Source organism: Schistocerca nitens, chromosome 6 (assembly GCF_023898315.1).
Source record: "Schistocerca nitens isolate TAMUIC-IGC-003100 chromosome 6, iqSchNite1.1, whole genome shotgun sequence".
In the NCBI taxonomy this organism is placed as follows: Eukaryota; Metazoa; Arthropoda; class Insecta; order Orthoptera; family Acrididae; genus Schistocerca; species Schistocerca nitens.
The window spans coordinates 512,567,488-512,576,944 of record NC_064619.1 but is presented as its reverse complement, the minus strand read 5'-3'; positions in this window follow the sequence as shown (position 1 = coordinate 512,576,944).

Sequence of the window (9,457 nt, the reverse complement as noted above, 5' to 3'; positions counted from 1 at the left end):
GCAGAAGTGTAAGCCTCTTTCTCCTCAGTGAACAAACGTATGCAGAAAATGCAGGTGACACATAAGTTACCTAGATGCGATGATGCCTCCCGGAACAATTCAGTTCGGACCTTGTACTGGACGAGAGTGTAGACATGTTTCTCACTATGAGTATGTCGGATGAGGCACACTTTCAACTGACAGGCCACGTCAACAAACAAAATATACACTACTGACTAATGGGAATCCATATGAACTTCAAGAAAAACTACTCCATAGTGAAAAGGTCACGATTTCGCGGGGTGCTTCGGCTTCCAGAGTTATTAGATGTACTTTTTTATCATCTCGGAAACGCAATCACAGTCAATTCGGAACTTTACAGAGGCCTATTGTCGGCCTTCGTCATTCCTTAATTACGGACGTAGGGCCTAGATTGAATATCAATTTATTTCCAACAAGAAGGATCCACTGCGCATACCGTTACAGTATTCGCAGAATCATGTCACGTTCCGGGGACATACCGTGACCAGCCAGATGGCTCGATCTGAGTGCTTACGATTTCTTTCTGTTGTGTGTACCTCAGAGCGAAGTGTCTGCACCACGTGTTCCCAGCTTAGAGGTTGTGAGGCGGCGCGTCAGTGAACAGGTGTACGCAATTCCAGTTGATATACTGGTAAAAATAATGGACAGCTTCTTTCGTCGACTCCGTCAGTGCTTCGCGAGGAACAGAGCTTATTTAAAAGATGTGACTTTCAAAACCAAATAAATAAATAGAAAATGATGTGTTGTGTTACAAAGTGGCCTTAAGTTACCACTCTTGTTCCTGACATTCTTTATGTTGTGTTACTGTCGAGCCTATAATAAAATGTTTTTGCGTCCCTGCCGGACCCTGAACTACACAAGGAGATACATACAGACATGACAACTGGGACTCATGGCCTGGGTGCCGAATTCGTCGTGAGTGCTGTTTTGTTTTAGGCGACAAAAAGGGGGAAGGTTAATGGAAAGAGCAGCACGGAGGGGATGAAGAAGAAGTAAATGTATTGGAGGGTACTATGAAGGTATGAGGGTGTAGATGTATGAAAGGAAATCACGAGGACACAATTACCTTTTCTTATACGGAAACACAAGGACGTACCCAGCGTCTAATGTATCATTTCCGGATCGCGTCTGTTTGCGCCTTTCTGCGACTACTGAGTACGCCAGGGAAAGGTTTTCTGCTCACTGGAGGTAATGGGCAGTTCTAACCATAATCCTCCTAAATCGGCTGTGGTCTGGACATATGACGCTCTCCCAACGTCGAGTGAGTTCCCCAAGAATGACTGTCGGTGTTTCCCAAAAAGACCTCGCAGGAAGCAGAACTTCCTACAAGCGCCATGACTGGAAAATGGTCAATGAAAATGCCTACATTCTACTCCTGGTTTTGATACGCTGGAAGTCAGAAATGCCACATAACTGCGTGGAGCAGTGCAGCCGTAGCGGCTATATGCTCTCTGGGGGCGGAGGTGGTGTTCTAAAGCGAGTAGTCGGTGATCCTGAGCGATCAGCCGAGATATTTTTTTCAACATGTAAAATCAACAAGCATTTTGTACGTCCGTTTCGGTGCGCCAGCGCGGAATTCTGTTTGAACTCCTTCCGGTTTTCTAGGCCAGTGTTGCCTCTGACTCTTCTACGACGTACCCACTAGGCAGACCGCGGAGCCAGACGCTCAGTGGACGTAGTGTTTCAGTGAACGAGACAGACTTGGCCCTGTTCAGTAGAAGCCAAAAATTGCTGTTTGTTTCCGAGTAAATTTGGTACTCTTGCAACGTTTTTCCTAATTTTTTTTTTTTTTTTTTGTATGTGGATATTATCTGCAGAAGTTGTTAGGAACCAGTCGGATGAGGTGTAGGATCTGTAGGCGGTGTACATCCTCCAGTCCAGACGGACCTGAAACTCACTGGAAGCAGTTGGATTGTTCCGTGTATGAAGAAGTTACACTACTGCCTCTTGGGTCAAAGTAAAGCTGGCAGCCCTTATTTACACTGATTTGATGGGGTAGAAGTGCAGAGAATTTATCCAAATGAGACAAAAACTTTTCCAATCGCCGAGAGCGCACGGGTTCTGATTGCTGTCGCGACTGATTTCGGGCATCGCAACCGTAGCTTCCAGACACAGACGTACGGAACGTTTCAAGTGCACCAGTTCAGTACCCGTTTCAAGAATGGAAGAATAAATAATAGATGCTGACTAGCAGCAAACATATCCAGAAGAATGCGGCGTCAAGTCTCAAAACTATTTCGCCTATTATCTTTGAACCCCTGACCAGTTTCTGTGTTTGACTTATGGAAGACTAACAGTTTTATGTGTCGCTGTCAACAATGGCCTTTTGCATGGCTCCAAACGTCCACTGCATGCACCTGCCTTCGCAATATTCGCTCAGAGTCTGTTTGAGACGGACCTTTATTCACTAACAGCAACAATTCCTTTTGGTTTTGAGAACTGTTATTTACAAGCCGTAAAACTGGTCTTAGGTCCTCGTGGGTTAGGACCTATTTCACGATCATTGTTCTTACACCTTGTTACATGGCTGCGAGTACGTTGGGCAATCCGCGCACACACACACACCAACAAATTGGGTAACTTAATTCATGGAGAGGTCATGGTCACGTCCAAACACGGTAGTTTTTTTCTGCTATTCTGTCACGTCTCCTAGTCGACCCACCTCATCGCGCTGATTCAGTAAAACCTACTGGACCATCCAGAGCACTTCACTGCTATGGCCTACACCAGACATAGCGGCTCACACGATAACGTGGCACCTGTTCTACACCAAATACTGTGCCCCAAGGCCGTCTGTTTTTACGGAGAAGGACGTTCACTTAAAAGTAATCTGAAACTATATACGGGCGGTTTGATGAAACGCTGATTTTCAGACAGTTTACCGAATTTGTCACCCAATCTTATATGACCCATGCCGCCTAAGGAAATAATAGTCGCTATTTAGAAGCTTCTTTCTTGTCCCTTCAAACCACTTTTTGTCCTATACCTAACTATACTTACTGCTGATTTCCTATGTTCTTTCACATTTAACTTCAGCAGCCTTCCTTCTGCTGATTTTTTTTCCATCTAATCTGTTTTCACGAGGTCATCATAAAGTCATCAGGACTGTTGAAAAAAGAAACAGTCTTGGCACACGACTAAGGTGAATTCAGGAAACAATGAGCAGCCTAGTTAGGATATCCAGTAATGAATGTGTGGCCGATTTACCTGACGAGTTAAATACTCGGGCACCATACTTTTCTCAAAGGAAGAAATACGCACTTTGAAGGGAGAGTGAGCAGGAGGACAATTACAAAAAACCAGGAAGAACTAAAATTGCTTGGACTCAAAAAATTATGGGTTTTTTCGCTAAAGAAATCTTCCAGAACATACTTTGCTATAAAACAAAATATCCTTATGTGCTAAACAAAAATTGTGAGATTAAATTTGTGTGCCAGTCTGGCGGTCCAACTTGGTGTTTTGACTTCAGACCCTGAAACTAAATCTATGAATATGCTTCTAAATATGTGAAGATCTGCATCATTTGGTATAGAGTCGAAAAAAGAAAAAGATATGCAAAAGTGCTGTAAGTTGGGCATTGAGTCGTCCATAGATACAACAGTGCATGAAGATCAGTTGGCAGATAGTAGAGATAAGACTTCTAAACGCACATCCCCTGCCCTTTTGTATTTTTTATAAATATGTCAACAAAAAATGGAGATCATCATACAGACTGAAAAGCAATGAAGTCCATAAGTGACGAAGTTGTGTAATGGTTTGTAAATACGGTCATTAAATATAGCTGCTCTGATCAAACGTAATTATGGAAAGTGAATTTACCAGCAAAAAAGTACGACGATGAATCGTCCTGTCGGAAAAGGAAGCCACATACCACGTGATATGCGAAATAAGAGTTGTGTCGCTTAAAATGGAAATGCTCACGGAGCCATCTTTTGCGTCTTTTTTGTTTTTGCATTGAGGTTCAAACGTGTGTGAGTTCCTAAGTGACCAAACTGCTGAGGCCATCGGTCCCTAGACTTACTACCGAAAGTAACTTATCCTAAGAACAACTCACACACCCATGCCCGAGGAAGGACTCTAACCTCCGGCGGGAGGTAGATGTGTGCTTATTCCCATTATTATTTTGTGGTGGAGTTTAAGCTTCGAGAATTTCAGATACAAATAGAGTACTTGTGGTTTGTACCCAGTTAGGCGATTGACCACAAGTGCAAACATTACTCTATTCATATTTACTTTGTGATACGTTGTCTGACACTATACATTTTGTTGTTCGATTTCTTGAGAGGATTGTCAGCTATTGGCTGAAAATTAGTTGTATGTACTTAAAAAGTTACCTGGTGGGGGAAAAAAGGATAGCTTGCGGAATGTGAAATCTGCAACCGAGACAATGATTCTCAAGCTCGTCTTCAAATAACCGTTGAAGTCCTCTTATTAACCTTCCCATTTGCTGGCACAAATTTAATCACGGGGAAAGTCATTTGGAAACCCGGTAGTTTTCCTTGATGACGCCAACGGGTATAATTAGTAGTTGTAGTAGTTAATGGAAGTAATGGCTTAGGGGATTTTGTGAAACAGCAAAAATAATGTTTCCCTACCACGTTACCTCCACACCCTGAATCACATCACAGTCATTCGTGCGTCTAATATTAAGACATTGATAAGAAACGAGTGAACTCAGGTACAAATAATATACACATGTTCAGCAGAGGGTGTCTAATCGAAATATACGAAGATAATTCGTAAGAAGTGGGACAAAGAATCGTAAGCTTTACAGATAAATAGACGAAAACAACACTCACAAACGACGTCAGTAATATCAATTAGGCGTTGGTATTGGCCGGAGTCACGCGTAAACAGAAATTTCCGTTTATCATAGCGCGATACATGGCCATCCACTGCCGCTTTGCAGAGCAACTCGTGAGTGGACTAATCATAACACCATTTCCGCTTTTTACTGGCGAAGTTGAAGACAGAAACATATTTTTTAGATACAACTGGAGAGATCTTGATATCAAATCTGCTAAGGAATGTTGTAAATAAGAAATACCAGTTACCGGCAGTTCTGCCCACATTTCCCTCATGTAAGACTTCGAAATATACTGTATAAAGTAAAAAAGAAGCAATCTCGTGTTATCTCTATGTGTTAATTGAGTTTGTTTCGTCACTGTCTGTATCATCAGCATATCCGTAGGCGTGTCCACCACGAAACCAGACGTATCAGTTTCATTAAAGGTAGAATGTACAATGGATATTAACAAGTAGCAAATGCATTGATAACGACTTGTGAAATCTCAAGACTGTTTGCCACTCACCATAAAAATTACATGTTTTGCTGGCACCAGCTTCTCATCCCGCTCAAATCCCGGATTCGCTCTTGAACAATGTGCATCTACAGTATATCCATTATGGATGACGAACTTCAATTGTGAATTAAATTGGCGATTTGTTGGGTGTAAATATGTGAACAGCCGCTTTTTTGGATTTTTGATACGATTTATTGTATCATTAACTTGTTTTCGAGCCACTGGAGGCTTATCATCAGATGGAGATCTTACAGGAACATTATATTGTGGGCGGAACGCAAGACTATGGTAATGGTGCTGGTAAAAATGCCGGAAATTTAGTAACTGGTAACGAAAAGTTTGTGGAACGGAAAAGTTATGTCAAGGGTACCTACAGTGCACTTCATCGCGATATCCACAGCAAAACCCTTCTCATGATGTACAATATCAAGTAATAAACACAAATGTGCACAGTATTTAACGGCACTTCCTTTTACACTTATTAACCGAAGGTAAACACTGGATTTTATTACAAAGAATATGAGTATGATAAATATTACACTTTGCTACATCATCTTTGGCAGGAAGAGCGTTGTTTTACAGAATAAATGTTTACAAATACAGATATTTAAGTGAATCTTGCTAGCTGGGGGTGTGTTTTTACTTTGGCAATTGACGTGTAATATGTATAAAAAAGTTACGTAAATGATAAAATTGTGAAATATTTAGTTCGTAGTTGAAGAGTAAATGAATTACAGAATACCATGTTTTTTGCATGACTAAGAGGATAAAATTTATGTGGGAGCCTGAATATATCTTATTATGGCCTTTTTTGGTGGCTTTGAGCCAGGAAGTTCTGGGAATTATGGAAGAAAAGGTTCAGCATTGATTCAGTACGTTCATTAACCTGCATTTTTTTTGAGTGATTTTAGTCTGTGGATGTAATTCTGTAATAGTTCAAGGAGATCCATCTGTGACCCTTTGTAGGCAGTGTGTAGCACAGAAAGATTGTCACTGATATCACCAACGGAATATTCTTGATGAACAACATGTGATGCAAAGCTGTAGTTATTTAAGTTTTTGAGTACAAGGACACCTTACATTCTTTGCAGCAGTTTCATAATTTCTCCCCGCCGTCTGTCCCATATACAAGAAAGAACAGGAGCATGTGAGTTCATATATGCTGCACTTTGGACACCATCCTCCAACGGCTTTTTTATTGTGAATAATTTCATTCCGCAGTTTATTGAGTGTGTGAAAGGATATTTTATGTTATGTAGTCTGAAAAGATTCGCAAGCTTGTATGTTACTTTGCCGAGGAGTAGAAGACTGACAAATTTTGGCATTTCTTTCATAGCTTGTAATGATGATGGCGGCTGCTTAACTTTACTTTGGATTTTTTTTCTACTTGGGTGTTTCTGGGGGAGGTGTTATGTGCATTATTTTGAGCTATGGATTTTAGTATGTTCATTTCTTTACACACATCTGCTTCGCTGATTGGGTTGCGAAGCATACGGTATAAGAAAACCTGAAGAAAGCAGTTTTATATTGCTTCGGGTGGGATGATTTGTGAAACAAGTATGTACACGCACAAAGTTTGTCAGTTTAACCTCACTTTGAAGACACGCTGGACGTGTTCGTGAGTACTTCGGCAGTAGTGAGACTGGCCACAAATGCAGACAAAGCAGTTTTTCCACGGACTTTGGCACCGTGTTTAAAGGAGTAGGAGAAAATAAGACGGTGCTCTGGGAATGACTTAAAGAGAGAGAGAAAGAGATTTACCCACGGAAATCTGGTCGAGGAAACATTACTCTCAGAATCCGATAATTACATCAGCTTTCTTCGAATAGACAATGACACTTTTTGTAATTTGCCAAGGCCCTCGTTAAAGAGCAAACTTGACTGTCGAATTCGCTCTTATATACCCTCGGATGTGACAAACGAGGCCGTACAAGTACCAACGAAGCTTGTAATTTTAACCCTACTTTTGAAGAAAACAGTTTTTATGTATGCTGTATTTTGACACTACATTGCTACAAACGCAGATTTAACATCTCTAATAGGGAATGGTTTTATAGTGAGAGAGAAATATACACATGAAAACCTGTTAATGGAAATGTTACACTCACAACCTGATGATTACATCAGCTTTCTACGGGTTACTAAATTTCCGTCTTTTTCGCCAGCACGAACAACACAGCGTCTAGCTACACTTCGTCGGCAATGTAATGTTCCTGTAATACCTTCACCTGACGACGTGTCTGCAGCGACTCGAAAACCAATTAATGGTTGAAAGGTGGCTACACTGAGCCACAGCGCCAGAGATCGCTAGAGAGCATTGTTCCGCCGCCTCCACTGGCAGTGATTATTGAGCTGTCGTAGTGGGCAGTGCTTGGGGAGAGCTCGTGGTAGTCAGTGCTGAGATGTCGTAGTGAGGAGTGTTTGTTGAGATGAGCTAGTAGGCAGTGCTTGCTGAGATGTGATACTGAAAAGTTCTTGTTGAGATGTGATAGTAGCGAGTCGGTGTGGAGTGATTGTAATGTCTAGAGTGCTTTTCATCAATATAAATTAAGGTAACAAACTACTTTTCTTTTCTCATTATTTCAATGTCCTGAATAATGCGTCATTACAGGTTCAGTCAACAAAGCATCTGGCTTGTGTTCTTGTATTAGAGTGTAATTCTGGTTTTCTTGAGTAATTATGGTATTTCTATTTTCTTTAATTAATTCAGTATAAATGATATTTAAAATTTCTTGTGTTGTTGAAGAAGTGCACGTGCATGGGGGCTTAATTAAAATAGAATGCAAGTAATTTTAATTTTTGGTAGCTGTTTGTCCGATTACGAAGTCTCGTAACGGTTGGCCCTGACTAGTATTATTACGCTATCTGACTGCATAGAACAATAACAAAGAATGAAATGGAAATTTTCATTAACACAATTAATTAATTAAGTCCCCAGCAACTATAAAACCTACGAAACCAAAGCACAAGTATAACTGTTCTGTGTGTGGAAGTATGACTCAACGTACGCATCTGGCACGGTTCTTCTTCAACAACACAAGAAATTTTAAATATCATTTATACTGAATTAATTAAAGAAAATAGAAATACCATAATTACTCAAGAAAACCAGAATTACACTCTAATACAAGAACACAAGCCAGATGCTTTGTTGACTGAACCTGTAATGACGCATTATTCAGGACATTGAAATAATGAGAAAGAAAAGAAAAGTAGTTTGTTACCTTAATTTATATTGATGAAAAGCACTCTAGACATTACAATCTCTCCACACCGACTCGCTACTATCACATCTCAACAAGAACTTTTCAGTATCACATCTCAGCAAGCACTGCCTACTAGCTCATCTCAACAAACACTCCTCACTACGACATCTCAGCACTGACTACCACGAGCTCTCCCCAAGCACTGCCCACTACGACAGCTCAATAATCACTGCCAGTGGAGGCGGCGGAACAATGCTCTCTAGCGATCTCTGGCGCTGTGGCTCAGTGTAGCCACCTTTCATGGTGCAAAAATCGTACTAAAAATGCAAAAAAGCGACTGGTTGCATGTTTATACCCAAATAAATGACCAATGTGCGTCTGTTTTACCAAGTGGTGAGAAGTTACGTGACATACAGCTTCAAATCGAAGAATATTTTGTATCTGGGTTACATTAATTTGCGCTGTTTTATCGAAAACTGAGATGTTGACAACCGTGGCTGAAATATTAAAAGGTTGTAACTGAACGGCAATCAGCCACCAGCCAGAAGCTTGGGATAGCGAAATGCACGTATACAGGTGGTGGAAGCATTGCGTACACGAGGAAGGGCAGTGAACTGGCGGCAATGTCATTTGTATTCAGGTGATTCATGTGGGAAGGTTTTCGACGTGATTACGGCCCCACGACGGGAAGTAACAGACTTCGAATGTGAAATGGTAGTTGAGGCTACAAGAATGGGACATTCAATTTCGTTATCGTTAGGGGAATTCAATATTCCGAGATCCACAATGTCAAGAGTATGCCGAGAATGCCAAATTCCAGGCCCTACGCGTCATCACGGAGAACGCAGTGACCTACCGACCCTCATGTAATGACAGAGCAACGGCGTTTGTGTAGTGTTGTCAGAGAAGCAAAACAGCGTGAAATAA